Source organism: Carlito syrichta, unplaced genomic scaffold, assembly GCF_000164805.1.
Source record: "Carlito syrichta isolate Samal-C Ts95f unplaced genomic scaffold, Tarsius_syrichta-2.0.1 Scaffold308849, whole genome shotgun sequence".
NCBI classification, from domain to species: Eukaryota; Metazoa; Chordata; class Mammalia; order Primates; family Tarsiidae; genus Carlito; species Carlito syrichta.
In genome coordinates this window covers 478,839-485,646 of record NW_007252945.1, presented here as the reverse complement: position 1 = coordinate 485,646, position 6,808 = coordinate 478,839, and the positions used below count along the sequence as shown (strand labels likewise).

The window sequence follows — 6,808 nt, the reverse complement described above, 5'->3', positions numbered from 1 at the left end:
CACCAAGTTGCCCAGGCGAGTCTCGAACCCACGGGCTCAGGCAGTCCACTCACCTCAGCCTCCCAAAGCGCTGGGATTACAGGCTGAGCCACCGAGTCCAGCCAAACCATATACACTTTTAAAAGTTACTAATAACTCTTGAATATGATTACAAAATAATGTAAAATTTTTGCAGAAGGAGTTTAAAATGTAGAAGAGCAAGAAACCCCTTTGGCATATTTGGTTCTATTTTCATTCCAATTCAATGGCTGAATTAGGATGTGCAGTCTAATATAGAATTACTGTATATAGCATACATTATATATGTCATATATATAAAACAGGTGGTTATTGTAAGACCATATATGTGCCACATATGATATTTAATTATATGTTTAGAATCCATATATTATAATATATCATTATTTATTAGAGTGAAACTTTCAAATATATGTGTTTATCTCATTAATTTTTTTTTTTACCAAAACCAGATCATAATGAATGTCTTTAATATGCTCTTTTCATAACTATACCAGCAAAAACAACAACTAATACTTGGCCTGAGATCTAGGTATTACAAATTAAATGTGGTTCTATCTAGCTCCCCACCCCCTACTCCCTTCTCCCTTCTGTCCTCTCTCCTCTCCCTACCCCTTCCTCACTTTTCTTCTTCCATCCTGATGGCCCTAGGAATGTTTTCCTGATTTGAGTCCCATGACTTGAGGCTTCAGAATTCTTTGGCCAGATTCCTAGGTGTTCTGATTATGAAAAGGAAATAAAAGCATGGAGAGCCTGGAAGAACATGCCGCTTGGCCTTCAAGTCTTATGGTTGATGGCAGACATTGGCCACGCCCCCTTCCTGGCCTTTGCCAGGACCCTTGAAGGGGGGTTGGGAGAGTGCCTACCACCCCCCCACACACACACCCCAGGGTGGCCCCAGAGGCCTCATGTCTTGTCTGTGGGAACACGGCCTTTATGGAGCTCACCCTTGTGTGCTCAACCACTGCCTTCTGGACTGCTTGGAAAGTGGATCTTTGATCCTATGTCTGAATTGAATGGTCTCGTGAGAAAGCAGCCACTGTCACTCTGAATCCCCACAGACCCAAACACAGTAGGCCCTGTGTTGAGACACAGGCATTGGAACTCCTTTGTGAATCCAGGTGTGCAGACAGAATGCTCCAGAAAAGCCCGACTTCCGGTGCTCTGGGTCGAAATGTCCAAAACCTACCACCTGCTGCAAGTGGACAGCTAGAAAAGATATTCTGGTGTGGAGGAAAATGCCACCTAAGCAAGGGGATAGAAGCCCTGGGCAGAAGAAATTGTGGGCTCTGGGGATGAGTCTTTGAAGGCAGTGCTAGCTCTCCAAAGTGAACTCCCCGGAGGGACCTCTGTGAAGGGGTGATGGGAGCCATGCCAGGTATGTGATGGGCTCCCCAGGTCATTGACTCTGCTGGAGGTCAGGATGGCTCTGCAGAGCCTGTGTCTACCAGGAGTCTTCCTCCTTCCTTTCTCCTGGAGAGGAGAAATAGTAATATTGTTCCCTCGCCCATGGAAGGGTTCATGGCTGAGGCACCTGTAGAGACAGACCCACAAAAGAAATATGTACAAATTTGTTTAATATAAGTTTTACATGACCTGGGAACTTACAGAAATGAAGATCCAGAGAAACCTGTATATTTTTAAGTCTAGGCTTGATGAAGAGTGGACAGTTGTGGAGAAGCATGATAGGACAAAGGGAGTAGGATCGAATGGCAGTAAACTAGGGCAAGCTTAGCGAGGTCTGTGTGTTCAGATTCTTCTCAGAATTCACCTTCTCAATTCACCTACTGAGCCCCGAGCACTCCAGGCTCTCTGTGGACTGACTTTCCCAGGAATAGAAGGGTTATTCTTCACCCATAAGTTGATAAGCAGCTACTGATTTCATTTTCTGGCTGTGGGAAAGCAGAGCTATATTTGCTAAAAAAACCAGAAAGCTCGAGGTCAAGGTTGAATAAGTAATAAAGCCTTATCATAGAATGACCCCTTGGAATTTCTGGTGAGGAGGTGGCTGAGACTGACCAAAAGCAGGGATCCTGCTTTATGCTCCAGGCCCCTCCTGCCCCCAGAGAGCTTCCTGGATCCTCTCCACCAGCTGAAGAGCTGAGGATGTCTTATAGTTCGTTTGCTGTTTTCTTGGGGTGGGACGTGCTCTAGAGGGGACTTGAAAAGTTTTTCTGACTTCCAGTACCATCTACCTGTTCCCCTGCTGCAGTGGCGGATGTATAGTCACAGCCATTCTTTGAATTCATGAATGCCAGGAATTTTAAGGTGTCATTTTCTGGGGGAACAGAATTATGGGACCAGAGAGCAGATCATTTGTCACCAGGAAAGAGAAGGAGCTCATTACAAGGGCAACAGGAAGGAATTGGGGGGGAGGTGATACAAATATTCTGTATTTTGATCGTGAGGGTAGTTAAATGTTTAAATTATCACTACCTAAAAGAGTGAATTTCACTGTGTATAACTTACGAAAGTGACTACAATTTTAAAATGTCTACCTATCTAGATGTTTGAACTGGCTACATTTGGCTTAGGACTGAGCATGGCCTGGTGAAAACAGCCTGAGGCTAGGAGTCTCTTTGCTGATGCTAGTTAGACTACTTACAGCCCATAGTTTCCTCAATTGTTTAAAAAAAATGAGGGGAGGATAGTGAAAACTATCTCATGAGGTCATGGTGAAGATTTTTTTTTTTTGAGTTGGAGTGTCACCCCTTTGCCCAGGCTGGAGTGCAGTGGCACGCACGCTCATGGTCACTCCAGCATCGACCTGCTGGACTCCGGCGATCCTTCTGCCTCAGCCTTCCGAGTAGCCAGAACTACGGACATGCTCTACCATGTGTTAGGGTACTGACAGGGTGAGGTCTGCGAGGTGGAGAGGGGAGGCATGCAGCACGGTATCCCAGAGATCCGAGTAAATGCAAAGAATTGCAACACACAAAGAGGTTAAGAGAAAGAGAAGTTTATTTAAAAGTAAGTTAGAGAGAGAAAAGGGAGAAAGAAGATTCACCTCCCCAAAGTGGGGGAGGCGCCAAAGCCAGGAAGCATGGTGACAGCCATGGCTCAAAGAGCACATGGCCACACCAGACTCTCGCAAGGCGATGGCCGCTGGTTGCTCGCGGTTGAGTCCTTTGAACCGTTCCCCTTGATGGGGGAAGATCATTAGGGTGATTGGGTGGTGGTCTGCTTCCACATTATCACAAAGGGGCAGACAAGCACAGGTACCGATGACGTCAGGTGATGGACAGCAGGCAGGTGGGTGGGTTAGTCACATGATTGCTGCCATGGTGGGGCTTGTTCCAGTCACCTAGGCCACAAAGGGCTGATTAGGTTAACCCTGGAGGGGGAGAATCCTGCAAGAGACTTGGTTAGACATTTGCAATTCACAAACTCAGACATTTGTAACTCACAAATTCCTTGACCAAAGGTGGGGTGGTCATATGATTACTTTTATGATTTGGCCAGCCAAAGGGTGACCTTTGATCTTCAGCCTTGACAAGAAACCTAAAAGTTTACTAGAGATTATCATGCTCAACCGTGAATGGTTGGGCTGTCCTGGTCTTGCCTCTGAAGGAGATTTGCTGAGGGAGGATGGGATGGGATAGGCTGCTTGTTCTGCAGTAGAAAGCAGTCTGAACTGCTTTCTAATGGTTATGCTGCAGCAAAAAGACTAAACCCTTTCACCAAGCTGGCTGTTTTTTATTTTATTGTAGAGACAAGGGCTCACCAAGTTGCCCGGGCTGGTCTCGAACCTGTGGGCTCAGGCAATCCACTCGCCTTGGTCTCCCAAAGTGCTGGGATGACAGGCTGAGCGGCTGAGCCCAGCCCATTATGAAGATTTAAATAAAATAATGCATCTCAAAGTGAGAGAGGCATACATGCTAGAGGCTTATTCATATTAAATTTTGTTTCTATCACTCTTTCTGGCAGCCACAAGCATCTCTAAACTGTGTTTTAATAATATACTCTGCTTCCTTCATCAAGAAGCAGACGTGAGCAATGAGTTAGTGGAGGAAATACAAGAAGAGAAAGGTTTCACAAAGGAAAAGTCCTATTTGTAGTTGTGTTTCAGGGTTTTAGTCTACAGAAGGCACAGAAAAATGATAACCAAGGGTCTCATTAGGAAGGTGTTTTTGTTTTCCTGCCAGTGTTTTCCAGGGAATCATTGGAGTTTGAGCCCTTGTGCATTTATCCTGTGGCTAAAATGTCTATTTGCTTTGCAGCTCTGGGTTGGTTTAGCTTTGGAACTCCCTGCTGGGTCTGGACATCCTACACTGGTTTCTCTATTGAAGCTTGATGCCCTGAAGGCAGTCAATTTCTTTTTGACCCAAATCTTCCATGAAAAATTGCTAACTTCTATAGCAGTCCATGGGGAGACGGGTTTTCAAAGCCTTTACCGCACTTATCTGTCCAGTGTGCTGATGTGCATTGTGGTGGTACTTTGTTATCACAAGTGCTTTGTCATTAATTAACGCCTTCTCTGTGTTTATGGTCCCTACCAGGCCACTGAGGGCCATTTTCTCCATTTTACAGCTGGGCCCATTAAGGCAAAGTGATTTGCTTCGGGCTTTGGTACAGAGGAAGTCAGCAGCAGGGCTCAGGGCCAGTCTTAGGCATGCAGTTTTCTTTTTCGGTTCCATTACAGCTCTCCTCCGAGCCTTTCTGAAGACTCTGGAACCAATCAGCGGCTGTTGGCCCTGGTTCTTAGATGTTACAGAAATTGTGTGAGGGCCAGACAGGAGCTGGGGGAATCAGTGAGCCGGGCTTCCTCTGCTGTTCTTTTGCATGGGTTGTTCTGGCCATGATACCTGCGTCCTTTTTTCTTCCTGTCTGCAAACTGTCCTGCTGGGGTGCTTTCTGTTTTTACTACTGTTTCTACATAATGAGGTTCCCTCCTGTGGAGCTCCCTGGACAGTGTCCCTCTCCATGACTCCTCATCCCAGCTGCTTCCTTTCTGAGCCAGTAGCTGCCACCAAAGAGGTCAACAGAGGACCTGGCAACACTGAAGCATCTCATGCAGTATTTGAGTAGCCAGCACATGAATACATGGAGGGATCAGCTAGAAAACACAACCCCACAGTATAGCTTCATGAGTTCAGATTTAGGTCTCCAAAAATCATTGTAGGTTTAGGGGTGGAAAGGTGTGATCCCTTTCCTCACCCATCGTAAGGGTCATGGCCAACACTCCTATATCAAAAGATAGGTTAACTAGAGAAAAGCAGAACAAATGTATTTAATCAAAGTTTTATGTGATGCGGAAGCCTTCAGCAATGAACACCCAAAGACCCAGGGAAAATTGTCTATTTTTATGCTTAGGTTTAATGAAGAATAAACAGCTATGAAGGAATGTGATTGTAAAAAAGAGTATGACCTAATGGTAATGGACTGGGGGGGTGGCGGGGGAGAGATACCTAAGAAGGCCTGTCTGTTTAGATTCTTCTTGGCCTCTCCGTATAGCATTCCTTCCTCTTGGGTATGGGACAGGGCCCCTTAGGAATGAGGGTCTTTAAGTGAGAAGGGAGAAAGTGACCTTTCTATGTTCTATGGCTTGCCTTGGGGAAGGGCCCCCTAGATTCTACTAGTTTCTATGACCCACTTAGGGGAAGAGGAATTCTGTCTTCTATGGCTCACATATGGGGAGGAAGAGGGTGGAGACAGGAGATCAGGAGAAGTTCTGAGGCCTTCCGATCTTCAGTTCAAAGTACTCAGCACGCCATACTTTTGTTTCATGTTCTGAGCCCCAACATAGGTATCTCCATTCTTTTTCACTCCATTTCACATGAAAAGAAACCTGGAAAAGGGATCCGTGATAAAGACGTATGTCCTCCTCATCTTAAACTAATTTCTAATACTAGAAAAGTCTCTAGTGGACAGAAGTGCTTCCTCATGACAGGTGCAGATCCTTCTTTGTTTTCTCTGTCACTTGCTGGCTCTGGGATGGCTGGAAATTCACTTTGGCTCTCCAAAGAGCATGTCCTGAACTACATGATCTCTTGATCTCTTCTACCTCCTAATTTATGAGATGATAAGGGGCGGACGTTCAGCTGGCTTCGCTCTTTTTATTTAATGTCTTTGGGGAGAAAACAAAGAGTGAGGGCATGAAGAAAAGTTCTATCTCCACTGCATTTTGGAGTATTGCAAATCCAGAGGTCTTACCCAAGAGTAAAGCAGTAAAAGCAACCAGAACGGAACCAAGATCGGTAATTAGCTGGTCCATTTTTTTTTTTTTTGAGTCATAATCTCACTCTGTCGCCCAGTGGCACACTGACAGGTATTGCGGCCTCGACCTACTGGGCTCAGGAGCTCCTTCCATCTCAGCCTTCCAAGTAACTGGGACTACAGGTGCGTGCCACTATGCCCGGCTAATTTTTTAATTTACTGTACAGATGAGGTCTCATCAAGCTGCCGGGTTAGTCTCAAACCCCTGGGCTCAGGCAGTCGTGGGCTCTTGCCTTCATCTCCTAAAATGCTGGGATGACAGGAGTGAGCCACTGTACCTGGCTGGTGGGCTAATTTTCAAAAGCCCCCAAAGACAAAGAATTATTTAAAAAATGACGAATGTGCATTTTGAACTTTTTTTTTTTTAGCCGAAAATATACTCTCATTTGCTAATCATTGGATATAGGGCCAAGGATTTTCGTTTCTATCGTCTTCTGGTTGGCTTTTCACATGGCGCTTCTTGCATAAAACTCACCTATCATGAACCAGCTACAGTTTTCAGGCTGGGTATCTTTAAGGTGGACCACATCTTTTTTTTTTTTGAGTCGGAGTCTCCCTCTGTCGCCCAGACTGG

At 45.5% G+C, this 6,808-nt stretch overlaps 1 protein-coding gene across 1 annotated transcript in view; it reads left to right on the top strand.

Annotated features, from left to right (window-relative positions):
- Positions 1-6,808, top strand: part of LOC103268572 (disrupted in schizophrenia 1 protein-like) — a 250,557-nt gene that overhangs the window by 222,700 nt on the left and 21,049 nt on the right. The gene's annotated exons all lie outside the window — the stretch shown is intronic.